Here is a 21698-nt window from a genome sequence, read left to right as displayed (position 1 = left end):
AAAAAAAATAGCCCAAGCAGCTTGGAGAAAACAGGCTCTTCTATGGCTTCCCCTCACCCAGCGTGGAGCCAGCGGGGAAGGGATGGGAAAATCTGTCTCCGGGTATCATAGCAACTCCTGCGGATACTCACCCCCATGGACTGTGTGTGGAAATCGCTCTGATCCCAGGCGGGAAGGTGTGTGTGTGTGTGTGGGGGGGGGGGGGGGGGTTGTGGGTGTCCGAGGAGAACAAAAATATCTATACGCGTCCCTGCACCGCGGTGAAGATCTTTGTGGTCTCCTGTAAGAGAAAATCCTGGAGGTTTATAATGCGGAAGGAGCTTCATGGAGAAATATTGGAGCCTCGCCGAGCCAAGGACTAGCAGGAGCAAAACCACCCAAGGATGGAAAAGCCAGGTGAAAAGAGGGAATTCGCTATTTTCTACGTGGATTGGATATTTTGTGAGGTACAATGTATTGGAAACAATTTTTAACCTCAGAGGCTGGTCATCTTCCTTCTTGGTGCCATGGTTTTAAAAATCCTTTCTCAGTGTTTCAATGAAGAGGGTTTTTGTTTTTACATTTTTTTTTCTTCATATCAACCCATTCCATTACTGAAGGTAGCTGGATGCCTTGCACTCAGGTGTGAGCAAGTGACTGTAACCACCGTGCATCTTTGGTTAGATGCTTTATAATGAAATTAACTAAGAGGTTTGTAAAGTGGATGGTGGGAACTTAAGTGCTTGGAAATACAAAGGTGAAACTGAAGATCACAGAAATGCTTGAAGAAGCCAACTCCCAGTGGATCCTTTCACTAAGAAACAGTGTTCTGGAATTTATAATACTGGAGCGTGGACTGGTTTTGTGTTAGAGAGACAAGGTGGGTGAGGTAATACCTTTTATTGGACCAACTTCTGTTGGTGAAAGAGTCAAGCTTACACAGAGCTCTTCAGAGCTGGTATTGTTTTTTACATTTATAAATTCTATATTCTCTCGCTATATATATATTCTATAACCCCAATCACATAGGCCATAATGGAACAGTAGTTTGCATGCTTTTATATTTGTCCTCCCCTCTTCATATTTTTCTCTTAAAATATCAAAGTTTAAAAAAAGGTTTGTGTTCATCTGTCTGGTCTTAGTGGTATTTAACCAAATATTTTGTTTTACCTGTTTTGAGGGATTACATTTAGTGGGTGGAAGATTAAACAGCGCTTTTTGGAAATGTGGTCATTATAAGGTTAACAAACTGCACTAGAACGTTGTTAAGAGTAATAAGGAGAAAAGAAATAAGTTCTAGATGTGCATTATAAATAGCCAGGATTGGGTCTATTCTCACACTCCAAAAGGGTTCTTAAACTTCTTTTTAATCTTTCTTACTACTGCTTAGTGTAGGAATATTATAGAGCGTCCTTAATAGTGAGTCACCATGGGAAAAATAGACTTGGTTACTAACACATGAGGAGCTTGGACAGGGAAATGGAAGAAGGAGCAGGAGAGCTGCCCTATGGCTTTTTTAATGGAAGATGATTGATTATTTTCGTTGTTGCTTGATCTAAGATATTAAATCTTCATCTTGGAAGCGTGCATGTCTGCATGTAAAGCAGGGTTTGTGAATAGTAAGCTCATTCATAACCACTTAAACTAGGCATAGTGTGTGTGTGTGTGTGTGCGCGTGCGCCTATTTGTAATCAGTCCCCCATTATTTTAAACTAGGAAGTGAATAAACCAAGAGATTGTGATTTGAATCAGGAATTAGGCAGGGTTATTTAGTAAGAAGAGTTAGCTGGGCTTTCCGCACTTGCTACCCTTAAAATCCTTGTATATGAAATATTTAATTTATAGGAGAATGAGCAGATTTAATGCATATTGCTGGAGTGGATATATGTAAAATGATTTGTGTTTAGTATTTTGCTCTCAATCGTCTTCCCTATAAGGGATGTCTGTCTTGTCATTGCACTGTTTTCAGTGGATGGGAAATTCACATGCACAAATGTGCAAACACGTGCATTGCAGCATTTGCTGATCAGTGACATGCTGCTAGCCTTGTCCCTTGGCTGCTCTGTCTATCCGAGAGAGCATTTGCATGCTTTTTGGTGTGTCCCTTTTATAGTGCAGAGGCAGGGAAAGGGAAGGAGGAAACATTCAAAGAGAGATTTCTTTTCAAGTGGTGGATGGTGCAGCGGTCTGGCTTGTGTGAATGACTTTCTAAAATGGCGGCTAGGACTCAGTTTATGTGGGAAAGAGCAGAGCAGATCTCCTACTGCACAGAAGGAGGTGGGGAAACTGCAAAAGGAGGCAGCAGCAGAAGCTGCGTAGCAAGAGGCTTCGCTAGGCTCCCTGATCATAACTGCATTTAGTTGCAAGACTTACTTTTATTTTCCTTTGCACATCTTAGACTGTCAAGAAATGAGTAGAGTTCATGTTGTGTGTGTACGAAGATGTGATCTATAAAGGAATCCCTTCAGGTCTTTTTAGGCACCAACTAAATGGTTTGGTAGAGGCTCATTCCTGATATATCCATACTTGCATAGTGTTCAAATTTGGATTGTATGAGGAGTGTAAATTGTGTGATAGGATGGGGCAGAAAATGAATCGGAAATGGTTAAAACTAGATACGAGCATGATAGTTACTCAGAGCAGGGAGGAAATTCAGCCATACAGATCTGTTAACATTGCATGAAACTAAAGGAAACAACCCTTCTCTGCCTCTGGAACCCTGATCATTAATTAGGATGATAGTATTAATCAGACGTTCATATTCCTATGGCTTACGCACAGATTAAGATTAAGGCTTACACACAGAACATTTACTTTTCTCTTCATGGTAGTGAGAGTCTGTATTAACCATAATTTTAGTTATGTTGGTGATCAGGGAATATATAAACACTTGGGTTACTCTAGAGTATATATTCTAAAACTCTTAGATCCAAGCATGATTGAATTTAAATAGCAAAGATGAGGAGTACTCAAATGAAATTGAAAATTTGGCATTCCGGTATTTTTCCTTTTTTCACATGACATTTTTAAAGCAGGAAAAAGTTGCCATGGTACTGTTGCTTAGAGATGGATCAGGAAAATGGCAGGATCTGAATTGTTAATTGCTTTTTTTGTTTTTACCTTTCTGAATTTTGATCAGTGGTTTTGGAAGGAAATGCACATCGCTTAGGCAAAACCTTTCATTTCTGCACATCTTGAGTTTTCTTTACAATTCAGATTTTTAGCTGGTTCTTAAAAACAAAAATCCCACTCCCAAACCATGCATTTATATACTTGTACACACACTCCAAATCAGTAATAGGGGTGTGAAAATCTCAACATTTGGTCACTGATATAGGTATTAGTTTAATATTTTTATTTAATACCTTGCATTGTTTTGAGCTGTTCTTAGCTCTCTAAATTACTAAATATTTGTTGCTTAAAATGGTTAAGTACGTATCTGTTGAATGAAGTTTCAGTTAGCAGCGGGATCATCAAGGGTACTGTATGTGCACAATAGAGCAAGCCTTTCTTTGTATGTTGGTTAGTTGAGTGGGGGAAGGGACAAGTTACCCAATAATTGTATTGCAGTCTTGTTTTATTGTGGCAGGAGCTTAGCTCTGCTGGACATATACATATGAAAGGCAGCTGCCTGAGCTTGGATATGTAATGTATAAGGAAAGACCAGCTCTTTAGTTTGGAGCTCTTTTCAGATTTAGCTGATCTTGGCTAAATCAAGTTCCCACCCATCCCCCAGTCTGAGAACAGGAAAGAATATGCAAAGAAGCTGACCAAGCAGTATTACAAAGTTGTAGTTACAGAAGCAGAAAAGAGAATTTGTCAAAAATATATCATTACAATAAATGGTAGATACAGCCAAGGAATAGTCAATGTCAGTTATATATATAATTTCTGTGTACCGATATTTATACTAGTTTTTCCAGTTGTTACCTGTAAAATATATTGCCATTTTCATATATAAGCATATGTGTAAATTAAATCTTTTGCAATTACAATCTCGTGCTAAATATTTATTTTCAATACTGTACTGTAACTGAAATGGCTGGTTTTAAGAAGAAAACTGTTACACCCTTTAAGACACAGTAAGTGTACTGAGTGGGAGAGACTTTCATTTTTATTAATTGTAACTTAAGGAAATTTGCTCACTTTGGTTTGCAGTCTTTCTTCATATTTTGGGAGAGGTTTATCTAGGCATAAATAAGTGCTTTGTAGCAGCGGTTTCTTCCAATATTTTATCTATACTGCTCTTTTAAAATTCAGTTTTCTTTTGCATAAATTGAAGCGATATTCTTTGGTGGTAAATGCTTGTCTTAAATTGGAGGAGAATAGTGGAGTTGTCAAGAATTGCGACTGATGGCTGACTTCTGTGCACAGGGTGTCTTTAAAAATCGTTTTTCAAAGCATATTTCTGTCGTGCTGTTTTGAAGAGGTTGCTGATAAATTAACATTTGCAAATTTAAAAATATTTGGGCCAGCTTATGTGTGCGCACACTGTATTTGTGTCGTTTTCATGTAGGCTTCAAAATATACAATTACAGACTGATTACATTTCATTTTCCATTGTATCTCAGATCTTTTCTTTAAACTCTTGCAAGGCTTTAAACTAGCACAGGAAATCAGGGAAGCTTGTTCTTAAAATAGTATATTTCATGCTATGATCGCTGATGGTGGAATTCAGTCTTCATTAAAACAGAATATTTATGAGTGAAGGTGTTTCTTCATTGCAATAATTAAAATGAACCCAGATTATTGTACTCTTGAATGGTAGAAAAAAATCATTCACCATTACTGAAACAGATGCCCAGCAGCTTGCAGAACAAGGAGACTAAATATAGTAACATTTGTCTATAGCACAAATGCCACTCTTCCATACTTTCCCCCTGTTTTTTCCCTTTGGTTATCCAAAGACCTGTTGCTTTGCCTCAACTATTTGCATTTTAAATGGAAAAGACCAGTGAGACTCTTTAAATCATTAGGAGTCATATAATTTTGATATGCAAACTTTTTTATTGTGTGGGAAATATTAGCCTGTGCAGTGGGAAGATGTTCTCAGAGCCAATATTGTGAGTTTAAAGAAACGCAAATACTATTTTAAATTTTAGTTCTTAAAGTTACAGCTTAAAAAAGGCCTAATGCAAATATTTTACATAACTGTTAATGTTGTTCTAAGCCCGTTTTAGAAACCTTGTGTTCTTTGGCTTCAGGTTGTCTTAACTTCATGTTGAGGGCAAGGTGGAAATAGAATCTATTATTTAACAATTTATATACTTTGAAATATGGATACACTTTGAAGAGTCAGTCTGTAAAAGGGGCATTGTGGAGATTCCATGTTTGTTTTCATGTACTTCCATATCTCATTTTGCTCAGTTTACAAAAAACAAAAAAATAAATAAATAAATTTCTAACGGCAAATAGTGCAAACTCATTCTAGCGTTGTAACATAAAGTCAAGTTGTGTGCTTTATGGCTTATGAGTCGTCGCTGGTAAATAAAGATTATACAGTTGAAGTTGGTCAATAATTCTGTGAATGGTGTAAGGGGCAGAATAGAATCCAGTGTGGTCTCCCAATAGCTGTATTGGCTCTGTACTGCTAACCAGAGCAAACTTTGCTTTGTCAGAATGCCAAGCAGATATGATCTGGAATGTGTACAGGGATCAGAACTGTTGAGTAAGAAACTACCATTATTTTTAACGCAGATGCTTTTCTGAACATAGCATTGGCAGTCTTTGCCATTGATTTAAATGAGAACAGGATTGGGCCAATAATAATAGTAATAGTTTTCCTAGTAAAATTCTCCAACCATGAAACCAAAGTACTATGTTCCCAGGTCTGCAAAACAAGTTTTGTTACTTATAATTAGCAATGGTACTTTGGTACATCAGTTCAAATGTAAACATAAAGATGACCTCACTAAATCAACTATATAGTCAAAATAAAACTGAACATTCCTGTCCAGGCTTAATATTTGGGGAGAACTTTTTTTATAAAAAAAGGGTCATAGTGAATTCTGATTATGTTCTCTTATTTTGAATGAAATAACATGGAATTTTGTGGCTTGTTTTTAACTTCAAACAAGTAAAAGTGCTTTCGTATTTCATTAACAATCCCCACATCAGCAGTGGAACTTGTGAGTGGTTTATGGCTATATTTCCTTGTTGAAAGCAGCCATTAAGCACAGTTTAAAGTAAGTGCTGAAGCATATTTTAAAGGTGGGCTTTCTTGGGGTGCAGGGAGGGAGGAATAAAGCTAAAGGTAGGATGTATTTTATTACAGTAGTGCCTAGAGTATCTGGTCAGTATCAGGGCCCACTTTTGCTGAGCACTGTACATAAGCATAGTAAGTCCCAAATACAAAGAATTTAAAATATAGATAGCGAAGATGGAGAAAAAAGTGGGAGAGAGGAAATAGTATTCCCATTTTTCAGGTGAGGAGCTGAGAGATTAAATGACTTCCCAAGATCACTCAGGAAACCTCTGGCATACAGGAATTGAACCCAGCTCTCGTGAGTCTCAGTCCAGTGCCTTAAACCACAAGACCTACTTTTTCTCAAATAGCCTTAGCAATGGAAAAAACCTATGTCGCAGAACTTATGTGGCTCACAGGTGTGAATAAACAACCCCCCAAGCGACATAAGTCACACTGATGTAAGTGGTGGTGTGGATAGCGCTACGTCAGCGGGAGAGCTTCTGCCGCCGATATAGCTTCTGCCGCTCACATAGGTGATTTTATTATGCTGAGGAGAGAGTTGTCTCCCATCAGCATAGAGCATCTTTGCCAGATGTGCTGCCGCGTTGTATGTGCCTTAAGTGTTGAATGAAGCCTCATTTGAATATATACATGAGGCAGTGTTACTGGTGCCAGTGGAGTTTCTCCTGTTTCTTTATAATTTTGACTTAATCTCCTAAACTTCTCCTGCTGTGCATCTGTTCCTAACTAAGCTTGATCCCCTGAAGGCCATGAGCACTAATTTCTAAATATCCTTTTAGGTTTCTGTGATGGAGTTGCTAGGCATATTGTCAAGTGGTTCTGTCTGCAACCACCCACTTCTTCCCCAAGACTTAGTCATTTCAGGGATGTTCTTCAATAGCTTATGATCTGTGAATCTTTCAGCTGCTTCAGACTATTCCTCATATATAGGTGAGGTGTTGCAGCTTCTTGAGACCAAACTTTGGTTTGGGAAACGCCTGTATATTTCTGTTAGCAAGAAACTCATGAAAAACTGCAAAAAGAACACACATCTTGACTGAGCTTCCATTAAGCATTTTTATATCATTAGCTGTATAAGAAAGATGAAGTGGTGTCACTGTACTACAATTTTCTGTAATCTGGTGAGCCTTTTTAATATCTTCAGTGAAGTATTTTCACAGATCCTTGTTACATTTGATTTGATTTAGAATAGCTTCTGTTATCACTGCAAGGGCTACTTCTAAGTTATGTCATATTTTAGTATTTCTGTGATTCCTTCCGGCTCCCTTTGATGTTGTTATAAAGTAATCCCATGTTTCCATAATGTTTCCTGTAACAGCTTTTCAGACAGATTGTGCTATTATTGATGCTTTATTGTGTAAGTTCTTGGTTTAGTCAAAAACTAAGCACCATACACACCTCTTTTGGTGACATTTTTGAAGTAACTGTTTAGACCAGTGTTCTTCACTGCAAGACCCGTGAGCCAGTGGCAGCTCCCATGGACCATAAGTGTGGCTCCCTGTTGATCACAATCTCCGGTGGCACAGTGGGGCTGCAGCTAAGGCAGGCTCTCTGCCTACCCTGGCCCAACGCCGCTCCCGGAAGTGGCCAGCAAGCCCCCGTGGCCGTGGGGGGTAAAGGGGCGAGCAGAGGTCTCCGTGTGCTGCTCCGGCCTGCAAACACCGCCCCTGCAGCTTCCATTGGCTGGGAATGGGGAACTGTGGCCAATGGGAGTTGCGGGGGCGGCGTCTGCAGAGAGAGGCAGCGCGCAGAGCCGTCGGCCTCTTCCTGGAGCGGCGTGGGGCTGGGGCTGCCCGAAGTAAGTGCCGCCCCCTTCAATAGGCAGGTTCTGAATAGCTCTCCTTCAGCCTCCTGGAGCCAGCCCTCCATATCCCCTCCTGCACCCCAAACCCCTGCCCCAGCCCTGAGCCCCTTCCCAGAGCCCACAGCCCATAACCCCTCCTACACCCCATACTCCCTCCTGGAGCCAAACACTCTGCCGTAGCCTGAAGTCCCCTCCTGCACCAAACTCCCTCCCAGAACTTGCACCCCTTACCCTCTCCTGCACCCCAAGCCCCAGCCCTGAGCCCCCTCCCAGAGCCAGCCCCCCATGTCCCCTCCTGCACTGCAAGCAATATTACCCATAATGGTAATATTACCATATCAACCAACAAAGAACTCTGAGTGCTCAACCGTCTGTGTCGGGTTGATGTGGTTCTCACACTGAAGGTTTTTTTTGCCAAAGTGGCCCCCGCTTCAAAAATAGTGAAGAGCACTGGTTTAGATCATATTAACTGCTAAATTTTGGTTCCGTTGGGATAATTGTTGGACTCTTATTCCATTTGGATCCTTTCTTAAATATTCATTATCATGCTGATTTGTGTTTATGGAGATAATTTCATAATAATTTTGAGTGTCTTGGGAGATGCACAGATATTAAATCCATTCCTCAGCTTAAGATAGTGGAATATTATTTACTTGAAAGTTTTAATGTTGCAGTGCAAACAGAATCCTGATGCCATGTCATTTTACATGCAATGTAAACTCATGTAAAGCTCTTTCACACTTACACCGACCTCCTTTTCAGGTCTGGGAAACTTACTCAGTGACACAGATACAAGTGACACAGTGTCCTACAAGCTGGAACAGACTGTTTAGCATAAGTGGCATCCATCAAGGGTTGAGATGAGTATATATCCATATAGCTGTAGCACCTTCATGTTTTGCCAGCAACCCAGAACTGGCTTAATTAAATCCACTTCCAAAGTAGAAATAATCAGTTTAAAAAGATTATTCCCTGGTGAATCCTTGAGGAAGTGGGGAAATGTCAGAACAAAGTTGTACAGATATTTCTGTCCCTTCTCCACTATCTTTCAGCACTGTAGTGAAGAGCAGATTGCTTGGTTCAAGGAGGAGGAGTTTGGAACTGAGACGTTCAGAAGCTGCCTTGTGACGCTAGTGCTGTGTTGGTTGAGTTTTGTTTTTGCTACCAAGTGCCCACTAGCAAAAGCTGTCTTATTGGTTATTTAGTGCATTCTTCATTGGAGGGAGATTAATTGTGAGCTTTCATGGTGTTCTCAGATGACAATAATTGAAGAAAAAGGAAAATATTTAAACAGTGAACTAAGGAATAAATTAGAAAATTTAATTATTTAATCACTGTAATCTGATTTGTTTAGCCACCTCTTCAGCATGCCAATTTAAAACTCTTGGGAAACATGATGCTGAAGCTGGGAAATCAAATATTGTGCAACTGGTTAATGGCTTACATTCACAAGATCTTTGTAGTGTACTGTTGTTCATTGTAAATGGTTAGCTTTAGACAAAGGTTACTATTTTGTAAACTGGACTAACAAATAGCTTGCTTGTCATCTTTAAAACCTAATGATCATGCTGCGATAATACTGGGACTACAAAAGTGTTTCACCTCCCTGTTTGTTTGAAGTATTCTCAATCTTCTGTGGGTGGTTATCAATAATATTGGGCTCCCCCAGTTTGACTAAAACTTCATTAATGCTGTTTTATAGTGATGTTTTAGGGTGGAGTGAGTGCTTTACTTAATGTGCTAATTGTGTCACAGCTTCAATATTTTGATGGTTTTTATTCAATCTACTGTACTCTATAATTGCAGCACATGTTATATAAAAGAATGTAATGAAGGAATAAAAATGTAAACTTTTAAAGAGACCTGTCCATGTAACAAATCAAAACAATAGTGGTCCTTAAAAACACAACATTAAAGTCTTACTCATAGACTTCAAGGTCAGAAAGGACCATCATGATCATCTAGCTAGTCTGACCTGCACATTGCAGGCCATAGAACCTCACCCACCCACTCCTGTAATAGACCCATAACCTCTGTCTGAGTTACTGAAGTCCTCAAATCATGGTTTAAAGACCTCAGATTACAGAGAATCCACCATTTACTAGTTTAAATCTGCAAGTGACCTCCAGGATTTCTGCCAATCTGACCTGGAGGAAAATTCCTTCCCGACCCCAAATATGGCAGTCAGTTAGACCCTGAGCATGTGGGCAAGACCCAACAGCCAGACATCTGGGAAAGAATTCTGTAGTGTCCCATCACCGGCCATTGTAGATATTTGCTTCTTTTTAAAGAATAAACTCCCATGTACCAAAGTATAAAGGACAACTGGAAACTAACCTGGTAACAGAATAAAATCGCTAATATGAAGACAGTGTATATGAACTAATCTGAAACATATTTCATAAAACAGAACTCTTGGAAATGCACTTTGTGTAAAATTATATTGTTGGCTTCTGCTATACTTTTCTCAGACTCCTACATTACCAAGGACCCAACTCTTCAATGTCAACCTAAAGGTATGTTGTGACCTGGCCCAAGCCGGGGAAGCTAATGATCCAACCAGTGGACCAAATTTGGTGATGAATCCTGGTCATGTGCCACCTGAGGCACGGTGTGCATACACTGAGAAGAGTGGGGAATCATGAAATATTTAGTGTGCTTGAATTGGAAAAGTGTTTCTTTATTCTCTTAAAAACTAGCTACAAAAGCTCACCATATAAGCAATATAGACTTTCGCATGATCTAAGTGCCTTCATCAACTATATTAGCTTCTGTTTAAAGATCTAAACTTTTGTGTTAAAGGCAAGGGAAACTATGCTTTTGTTCGCATTTTTTTAAAAAGGAACAGTATAACGAAGACAACTTTAAACCATTTCAAAGCCAGAAGATTAAATAGTGGCAGAGCTGTTTTGGCAGAATAATAATTGATCTCCAGCATCATCATCTACTACACCAAGTGGGTTTACTTCCCTATACCCATAGCTGGAGACAGTACCAAATTGGTTGTAGGGACCTCTTGTCCATGAGTTTGGGAGGATGATGGTAGGCATATAAAGTACATAATTGGGAGTCAGATCTGGATGCCAACCGGGTTTTTGTCATTTAGTATTATGGGTATCTAATAAGTTTTCCTTTCTGAAATGGATCCTCCTTTAGCTACTTCAAAAAGCACCAGTGATTTCAAATTTCATTTAGCATATGTTGGCTTTGGAGTGGTGTGAATTTGAGTGAGAGATCCATTCCCTCTAGATAGGTAAAAGTATATAGCTTCCAATCAAACATGGGATTGAGCTAATATTAATGTCTCCACCGCAGGGTGGATAAAAAGAATTTAGGAAAAATGACTGTATTTGAATCAACATAATATTTTAATTCTGATTTTTTTCTTTATATGTTACTGTTTCTTCCTGTTCTATAGTTCTAAATGACAAACATGGATGTTTTGTACTAGATTATAGTTTGTAGAATTTCAGATTTTACATAATATTTTTCTAAGAAGTTTCAGATTTAAACTGCTCATCCATGCTACGAAAGACATGTAAAAGTCCTCATTAACTTCCTTACTGTGAGACCAGCACCAACTCAAACAAAATTGATAGGCAACTAGCCTGTATTATATTGGCAATCTACCTTCTGATTGAATATTCATAAGTCAATATAGCCTGGTTAAAGTATTTCAGCTTTCCTCCTCCTCCTCCACCTGGGTTTGCAGTTTGTAGTCAATGGGACTTGTGCTTTTAAGTCACAGGTTGTTTTGAAAATCCTACTTAAATAGGCTCATAATCACATATTTAGGTGGGATTTCCAAAACCACCTAGCACACAGTGGCTGTGAACTGAGAAATAATTTAAGTTTCAGGGTGATAGGGGAAGTTTTCCTCTTTGAACTGAAAATAGTGAAATTTCAGGAGTAGATGAACTTCTAGAATTCATGACTATGCCTGCAAGTCCTGTGATTCGTTGCAGCTCTTCCTACTTAAGAAATGGCACAGAGGCTACCAAACTATCTTGGTTACAAGGCAGTTGGTTGATAACTTTTCCTATAAAGACCACTTTACAAAGATAACAGGAATGGATAGTCTCTCAACACCAATGAGCAGTTGCTGGGAAGAAACTATTTTAATAGGTCCATGTGAAATCTTCCCTATAGCTAGGGCCCTACCAAATCCAGGGTCCATTTTGGTCAATTTCATGGCCATAGGATTTTAAAAATAGTCAATTTCATGATTTCGGCTATTTAAATCTGAAATTTCACTGTGTTGTAATTGTAGATGTCCTGACCCAAAAAGGAGTTGTGAGGTGGTCGCAAAGTTATTGTAGGGGAGGTTGCAGTACTGCTACCCTTACTACTTCAGTGCTGCTGGTGGCAGCGCTGCCTTCAGAGCTGAGCAGCTGGAGAGTGGCTGCTGCTGGGTGGGAGCCCACCATCAGCAGCGCAGAAGTAAGGCTGGCATGGTATGTTGTTGCCACCCTTACTTCTGCTGCTGCCGGCGGGGCGCTACCTTCAGAGCTGGCAGCCTGGGTAACAGCTGCCACGCTCTGGCTGCCCAGCTCTGAAATCAGCGCAGAACTAAGGGTGGTAATACCATGACCCCCCTAAAATAACCTTGTGACTCTCCTGCAACTCCCTTTTGGGTCAGGACCCCAATTTGAGAAATGCTGGTTTCCCCCTTGAAATCTGCAAAGTATAGAGTAAAAGCACACAAAAGACCAGATTTCACCGTCTGATGTGTTTTTCTTGGCCGTTAATTTAGAGAGAATGGAAAAGAATTACCTGGTGATTTTGGGGGTCCCCACTGCTAGAGTCTCAGATTGTCAAGCCAGTTGGCACAACTGCAATTTGTTGCAACAAGGGCTGGGAGCTGAATCCCTGTTTTTTTTCCTGTTAATAGGATAGAGCTGGGATCACATCAGGAGAACCAAATGGGCTACTCATGAAATAATAGGAGTGTATGGCATCACATGTAAGAATTTCAGTTACTGCGAGCAGATGCACTAGATAACCCTTGAAATCCAACCTGGGTTCTGATTTTCTGCTCATAGGCAAATTACTGCTGAATGTTCGATCTGAGTTTGGTTGGGGAGTGCCAAAGGCTGCCATTTTGATAATCTATCTCTGAAAATTACAATGAAGACTCACTTGTTTGCGTTGGTATAAATGATGACTGAGAAGTCAACTTCCTACCTATTTGGGTTTCTCCAAGTTCTCTGATATCCGCGCAGACACCTCATCTGTCTTGAAATTTTATGCTGTAGTTTAGTTTAGTCTCAGAGTTCAGCAAAATTTTTAGCAAACATTACTAAAGTGGTGAACCAACAAGCACCAACGTTAATAAAGCCTTAGCACAAAGCATACTTGAAATACTGTGCTGAGTGGGTGGGGAAAAATGTTATTACAACTGTGTTCTTTCCTCAATCTACTACTGAATGGATGTAAACCCATTTGGCTGGAGGTCTTGGAGAATCAAACTTACCAGATAGGGAATGCAGCAATGAAAACTTCATTATGATGCACTGCGTCTTTAAATGTAATTCAGACAAATCCTAGCATACACTACAAAAAGGAAAAATTAAGTTATGGAAGATTGTTTTTATTTAGAAGATGTTTTATGAACATTACTGATTTAAACTTCTATAGAGTACATTCCGAATTTACACAGAAATGAAACCACCACTGAATGTGATGGCTCTTTTTCTGGTACGCAGAATTGCAGTGCTACTCAGCTGCTTGGGTTAGAAAGTAAGGAATAATGTATCTCTTTGAGATTACAGGGCCAATTCAAGTTGATAATCTAATTGTAAAAATTAGAATAAAGCCAATAGACCTCTAATCCTAAGGGCTTGTCTACAATGGCAATTAACAGCGCTGCAGCTTTCTTGCTCAGGGGTGTGAACCCCTTCCCCCCCCCGCCCCCCCAGCGCAGCAAGTTGTAGTGCTGTAAAGCGCCAGTGTAAACAGTGCCCCAGCGTTGGGAGCTACGACCCTTGTTGAGGTGTGGTTTTTTGTTTGTTCGTTTTTGGTTTTTGTTTTAAGGGCACTGGGAGAGTGCGCTGCGATCACACAAGGCATGGTAAAGCGCTTTAGCATTGCCAGTGTAGACTGAAGCCCTAAGAGAAATTCCTTGGGATTGTCAGGCCTTGTCTGCATGCAGTTATACTGGTATAACTTAGGATGTGATTTTTTTTCCCTTCTTCTCTGACGTGTATACACTGCTAAAACCTCTTGTTTGGGTGCAGTTATACTGGTATTGTTTATTCCCTTTACTGTACGGGAATAGCTGTATGGTATATAGCACCTTTTATACAGATACAAGTGTCTTTAGTAGCGGATTGTACTGCTTTAACTATACTTGTGTAGTTAAAACAGTACAACTTTTGCGTGTAGACAAGCTCTTAGTTACCACACAGTCAAAACTTTGGTTTTACCCCTGCAGCATTAGTGTTCTGAATCTATTGTGAATTCAGTAAAAATTCTGAAACAATAGAATTGCAATTATACAAGTAATGATCTATCACATTATCAAACTAGATCTAACAAAGTGTTATGGGTACGTGCAAATGTGGGTGCTAAAAGAACTCCTTGTTTGTGTTACTTGTTAGCTTTAAAAGTTTTGATACAAACTTAAATTAATCCTGCCTTCTTTTAAAAGGCACACATTAATGGAGTTTGCTTCAAAGCCTCTTCACTTCAAGTCATATTGCAGTATTTCCAAGAATGCTTTGTGTTCAGTCTTTATCAGCCTTTCCTCACATGTGAATCACTACTGCACTGGAAACGTTTAGTGGCTCAGAGTGGGGTTGTGTGCATGTGTATGCCTGAAGAGCCATGCTATATTTTCTGTGTGTGCTAAGAACAGTACACTGAAGCAATGAGGGCTAGAGCTGGGAGTGGGGCTGGGCTGGGGCTGCTCTAGGGGCAGAGTGGTGCTCCCTCCCTGCCCCCCTATGGGGGCTGGCCCAGGCTGTGTCCCCCTACTGGGTTGTGTCCCAAAGTTTGGGGACCACTGGACTAGATGATCTCAGTGGTCCCTTCTGGCCTAAAAGTCTGAGTCTATGGAAAGTAGTTACTTTGCATCTTCAGTAACAACTCCATTTACTCCTACTGTTTGTTCTAAGGCTCATCTTTCTCCTCTTCCCTCTCCTGAAAAAAGCCCTAGCTTAACAACTAACTTCCAAACTTTAATTTATTAATAGTGGCGAATGGCCTAATAGTAAAACTCTGCACAGAAAGATTAGAATAGCTTTTTAAAATTGGTAGGACAACACCCCTTCAGTTCTTGGGGGTTGGACATAAGTGAATGTCTGTTCACTCAATCAATCACAGGGCTTGTCTTCACTTACAGCGCTACAGCAGTGCTGTTGTAGCACTTTAGTGAAGATGTTTTTCCATCTCCCTGTAAAGCAGTAGCTATGTTGATGGGAAAAGCTCTCTCGTCGAAATAGTTCTGTCTACGGGGGGGGGCTAGGTTGGTATAACTACGTCGCTCGGATGTGGATTTTTCATGCCCCTGAGCACCATAGTTATACCGATATAGGTCTGTGGTGTAGACCAGGCTTCTGCTTTTTCTGATGTTACAGGTTTTTTAGGGACTCCCACCTCTCTATCTTAGTGGTTTTAGGGGTGGTAGCCTGAGGCTAATCATCATGGCTGTCTAGGGCAGGAGTCTCAAAACACGCGCCCTGCGAGTCGAGTTATTTCCTGTGGCCTGCCATAGGTGCTGACTCCACCGGCAGCCAAGCTCCTCTCCCCTCCCCTGCCCAGCGCACCGTGTCCCTGCTCCTCCGCCTACCTCCCAGCGCTTCCTGCTGCCAAACAGATGTTTGGCGGTGCTTAGGACTTTCCAGGAGGAAGGGAGGAGGAACAGGGATGCGGCGCGCTCAGGGGAGGAGGACAAGAGTTGGGGCCGGGGTGGGGATTTGGGGAAGGGGTTGGAATAAGGGCAGGGAGAGGGCGGGGACTTTGGGGAAGTGTGTGTGCTGGTTCTTTTGGGTTTGGTAGGGTGGTTTTTTCTCCTCTCTGGGGATGTGGCTAAGGCCATGAACCACAGGTAACTTACTTGGTAAAAATGCTACTTTCAACTTTTATAATGCTTTTTATCTGAAAGTCGCAAAGCACTTTACAAAGCTAAATAAGTAGTAGTATCTCCATTTTACAGATGGAGAAGTTGCAGTACATAGACATTGAATGACTTTCCCAAGGTCATGTAGTGGAAGATTGAAATTAAACCTTCTACTTGTTGCTCTTAACCACTCATTTAGAGTGCCTGTTCTAAAAATATACTAATTACTGATTAACACATTTATATCATGGCTTTTTGGGGGAAGAGGAATCCTGAAACTTACTATCACAAGATTATTACTTAAATATATTGAGCCAAGGTTTGCTTTTGGATGCATGTACAACTTTGATTAGCGTTTCACATGTGTATAATGGAGGGCAGTGAGTACAGAGGCCCATCCCTGTTTGCTCAGTTGCATATTCTCGCTGCCTTGGATTCTTCCATCAAAGCAAATTGCCTTTATGTATGGCATAGCAAGATGTCCTGGCTCTTAAAGAACTGTGTTCCTTTTCCCCACACCACCATGTAAATTAATAGATCAAACAGCGTCAAAACATTCTGTTCTACCCGTACACTTGATCACTTTACTTCCTTTATGTATAATCATATTTCTAAAAGCTTTCCACCCCATCAAGAAGATGACTTTGTAACAGAAGTAAAACTAAAATTCTGTACTCACTGCCCTCCATTATACACGTGAAACGCTAATCAAAGTTGTACATGCATCCAAAAGCAAAACTTGGCTCAGTATATTTAAGTAAAACTAAAATCTTTCATGTGCTGACTTTGCAGTGTTCCTAATACATGTCCTGAAATGATATGTTAAATGAGAATTGCAAAGCAAAAATGAAAACAAAGATTTACTATGTAGGGTGTCAGAAGTATTTAGCACGTCATTCTTGGATAACCCAGGTACAAAAAGTATCATTGACTGTCTATGCTGTTGTTTTTTTGTTTGTTTGTTAAATCTTCCATCAGTGCACCTCTGCTGATGGTGTGCTAGTGTGGACAGGGCACAGGTGTTTCCACTGACATGATGGTAAAAACACATGTGCCCTGGCTCCTTAGCATGCCTACTGTTGATAGTCAAAGTTGAAATTTCCCACAGAAAACAACCCCCAAACAACCAACCATTGATAGCCATGGTGTCAATAAGGTTACAGAATGACACATTCTGAGACAGTTCAAGCTGAAAAGGAAAACAGAAGAAATGGATGACTTGCCCATCTGGCCTGATACAGGACTTTGCTAAATTCCTCCTCTGGCTCTACGCAACCATTATATGCCCCATGAGCACTTTGGGAAGAGTGCATGTGGCTAATTAGCTAGGCTAAGATAAAAGTGGGGAAGCTATATTCAAAATTGAATTCGTCACATAAATCACCTTAATGGTTTTCATAAACTGATTCTTTAACTGTTGCTACTGTTGAAGTTGAGGGCTCCCTGAAGCATCGTGCTTGCTGGGAGAAGAACAACTAGTGAGAACACCCTCAAGAACAGCTGTTTTTTGCTAAGGGCTGGCAGTGTGGATTGATTTAAATCAGGGAAATTTAAATAATGATTTAAATCACCACATTGAAAGCCTTGATTTAAATAATTGATTTTAATTAACTTTTCCATTTGTACTTAATTCCTAAAGAAAGATGCATTCTCATTGGGTGAGATAAGCATTACAACTAAGAACCGTCACATTATATTTGGTACATCTTTTTACTACCTAGGAGAGTACACTATAAGTATATATTTAAGCAATTATATAGTTTAATATTTTCAGATTCTATCAATTTTTCATTTTTAGTATGTTAGAAAATGGTGGTGAATATATTGCTTATTTACTAGATTAACTTTTTGCTCATGATTTGTTTCAAGCTGCATTAGGATGGTAACTGGAATTTGTGTGTTTTGTATGTTTAAATAAAATTTATTTTTATTGAACAAAATAAGCCCTTAATACAGTACATGAGCTATTGTGCCAATTGATAAAGTTTGACCTCAAAAGTTGGATGTTTTCCCCCTGATTCTTTCTTTATATAGAAAAGTAGCCTTTAACTCAAAGCTTTTTTGCTAGAGGCTCATGGACTTACAGATTTATTTTTTTGTTTAAATGTTTTAAGAGTTTATAAGTAGTTTAGGCCTTATATTTTGTATTAAATTCAGATTTCATTTTAAGCAAGTTTATTTGTAAAACAAGTTTATTATAACTTAACAAAATAAAAATCAATTTAAATAAAAGTTTTTCTTTATTTAAATAATCATTAATATTTATCCACCCTGGCGGCTGGAAGCTCAATAAAATCCTCTGTAAATAAATTTTGGAGAAGCAGAGCTGGAAGAATATTGCTATCCAGAAGCAGTGCTACTGGAAAACAGTAGGAGTGGGATAATTAAAGCACTTTTCTGAATCATTGCCTTCATACTGTCTGTTCGCATAGTAAAATCAGGATGCTAGTGTTCCCATGATGTCAGTAGCTTTAATTCTTGCATGGTGTGCTTATGAAACTAATATAGAATTTCTCAAACTTTTTGCATAGTGTGAACTGGATCTTAAGAGAACTCTCCCATTCATAATCATGCAGACCACCTCCCCTCTCACTCACAATTGCTTTAACATCCCTATGGCAACTACAGCTGCTTAAAGGGAAAAGTAATATTAGAAAAGCATTTGAGATTTTATATATATATATATATAATTTAGCTGTCTTTAATGTGATGTACCATCTTGGAAACATGGAAAGCCAGCACCATGAGACCAGTCTGCTCTACAGAACCAGTCAGCAAGTACTCCATAAATTATTGGTGGCCTCTGTTACCTTTACTTTAAACCTAGTGCTTTAATTTTACACCCGCAAGTTTCTCTTTACAGAGTGTTGGTCCAGAAATCAGCTCCACTTTGGACTTGGTGTTGAGAAAGATACAGTATTTGGATCAGTGGTATAAACTGGCCTTGCTGGTTGCTTGCCTCTTAACATCTATATTTATTTTACAAGAATGTCTTAACATCATTTCAATCCTGCAGTATTTTGTTAAATTTCAAAAGAAAATAAAAGCTTGTACAGTAGATCAAATCAAGGATATCAAAGGGTATCCTTTGATAATTGTAGTAAGCAGAAATGGTTACAAGTAGTCAGATTAATCTTGAAGGGACAGCAGCATGAATGAGGTTAGCAGTCTGCTACAAGTAGTCATTAAATCAAGCTATTTTTGTTATTTCTGCAGTGCCAAGAACCAATATAGAACCGTATCCAAAGGTCATTGAATTCAATGGAAAGTCACCTATTGACTTCAGTGGACTTTGGATCAGGCCTGTAGTAATTAAAATTTGGATAGAGATGTTTATAGTAGATACGGCTCTTGGCTTCTTTTAAGTTCAGCTACTTGGCGGGTTCAGCAGCCCTATGTAAGTTTCTGTATTTGTAAATCAGCGTTTGAGTTATAATTTAACAATTTAGAACAGTTTCTGAGGTGGTTTTGAGTGGCAGTGCAGTAATGATTAGCAGCTGAGTTCATCAGGTTACCTTTCTTTGAATGTTTATTTGAACTTGGCTTGAAATGTACTTTTTAGTGGATGTAGTGAATTCAGTTTTGTATCTCTGATAATGTAGACGGAATTGAGTTGTTAAAATTGATATATTTGCAAGCTTGGGAACATAGTTCTGATTAACTGGTTGGTTTGTTTTTTTTTCCCTTATGAATGAAAATGCCATGGTAATATTTTTCACCACATGGCTCAATTTTAGGCCTGATATTTAAAATGGAAAATTTTGGATTTCCATTTGTTCAAAACCAGATAAGCATATTTCATTAAATTTCCAAAATATCTGATGGCGTGTACTGTAGCTATTCACCCAGCTATTAACATTGAAGGAGTTGCACAGCTAAAACCAACCACCTTAATTTGGGGTTCTATGAAAATTGAAAGAAGTTGGCGTTTGTGTGGTGCAAAGAAATGTAAAATATCCTGTTGGTCTAATGAAAGTGCCAACTAAAGTTTTATGCAGGCTTTAACTGTAAGTCTCAGCAGTCAGTCCTTTTGTATTTAATAACCCGCACTTTGTATTTATAACATCAGACAGTTTTCACGTTGCTTAGGGTAAGATTAACAATTATGAAAATGCCCTGAAGCATTAATTTGGAGACCAAGGGAAAGCTGATTCTAGCAGGAAAAGAACTCTTAACCTCTTCCTTCTCCTTTTACGTAATTTCAGATGTCCCAATGTAAAAATGTAGAGATATTTTGTTGGACTGTTTTTTCTACCAGGCTAATGGAAACTGCATAATGGTACTTATCTTTATATAGTGTTGTCTGTAGAGCTCTGCGCAATACTTTGCGTATAGAGGCTTAATAGGGAAGGAGCTCTCTAGAAAGAGGTTCGACTCTTAAACCTAGAAGAACCAGTGGGACAGACTTATGGCTTATGTGGGCCAAGGCCTTGGGCAACCTCCAGTGGTCAGAGAAGCTTCAAGCGAAGTGACAAAAATATAACGACTTACATTTTCCCATTTTTCTTTTGGTTTAACCTGGTTAAGTGTTGTAGTCCAGTGAATTCCCTCTGATCATTTAGACTCTCTTTGTACAATGAATTCTGGCGTACACAGTAGAATATCTCTGACAAAGACATCCTTTGCGAACGGACAAGGACACAAGTAAAAAAAGAATCAACGGTATGTATCTTGTTCATTTGACATGTATAGTACTTGATGTACTTCAATGCAAAACTCAACCTTAATTATTGGATCGCAACTGGAAACTTCATAGCATAGTATGGTGGGTAATTTGGTAGAGTAATGAAGCCTTAATAATAGGAGATCTTACTACAGCATGTGTTATTAAATCCTTACTAAGAAGGAGAGAGCGTCTGCCATTTTTCATGTGAATTATGGAGTTTGTAAATTCGGGCATCTATAGTTGAAGTTTTTTTTTTTCCTGCCTGTTGTGAATTTTACATCAATAACCTGATTAGCCTGCAAAGGATGGGGGACCAAGGTTATATTTTTGTTTACTATTTGCCACCCAGGCTACTCTGTCTTAAAGGCAAACTTTTTAGTTTTGGCCCTGGGCAACACAAAACTAAACTTGATACATTTATTTTCATGCCATCTTTCATCTCAAAGTATCCCTAAGTGTTACCCAGCCTATATGTATCTTCTTATTACTACAGACGCTCCCCGACTTACGTAAGCGTTCCATTCCAGAACTCGAATTTTGCATAAGTTGGAAATATATACCCGACCATTACGTGTGTGTGTGTGTGTGTGGGATAACTATTTCCGTAAGTGCGGATTTGCGTAAGTCGGGTTTGCGTAACCCGGAGGGCGCCTGTATATAAATTGCTTCCACACCACTGAAATGCAGCCACTTCTGGGGTGGAAAGGAAGTACACTCAATTTTTAAAATATTTTTATATCATCTTGCTTCTCCCTACCCTGAAAATCTTGTAAGGCCATTTTTTAAATTTATTTTTCCTTCCTTTTTTACCATTTTCAACTTTTCCACCATTTTTTTTGGTCACCTTGATTATTTTAGTGTTCTTGTTTTCTTCTGTTTGCTGCTTCTTGTATCTGTATTTTTAAAGTTTTCTTTCAGATTCAATATTTTCCGATATTGCTATCAGTGCCTCTTTCAAGCTTCTGTTTGTTTCAGATTTGCT

The 21698-nt window shown here is 39.2% G+C and overlaps 1 protein-coding gene across 4 annotated transcripts in view; it reads left to right on the top strand.

Moving 5' to 3' along the window:
* Nucleotides 1-21698, top strand: part of SPEN (spen family transcriptional repressor) — a 95331-nt gene that overhangs the window by 310 nt on the left and 73323 nt on the right. The gene's annotated exons all lie outside the window — the stretch shown is intronic.

Source organism: Terrapene carolina, unplaced genomic scaffold, assembly GCF_002925995.2.
Source record: "Terrapene carolina triunguis isolate 2854851 unplaced genomic scaffold, T_m_triunguis-2.0 Scaffold714, whole genome shotgun sequence".
Classification (NCBI taxonomy): domain Eukaryota; kingdom Metazoa; phylum Chordata; order Testudines; family Emydidae; genus Terrapene; species Terrapene triunguis.
This window is presented reverse-complemented; position numbering and strand designations above follow the sequence as displayed.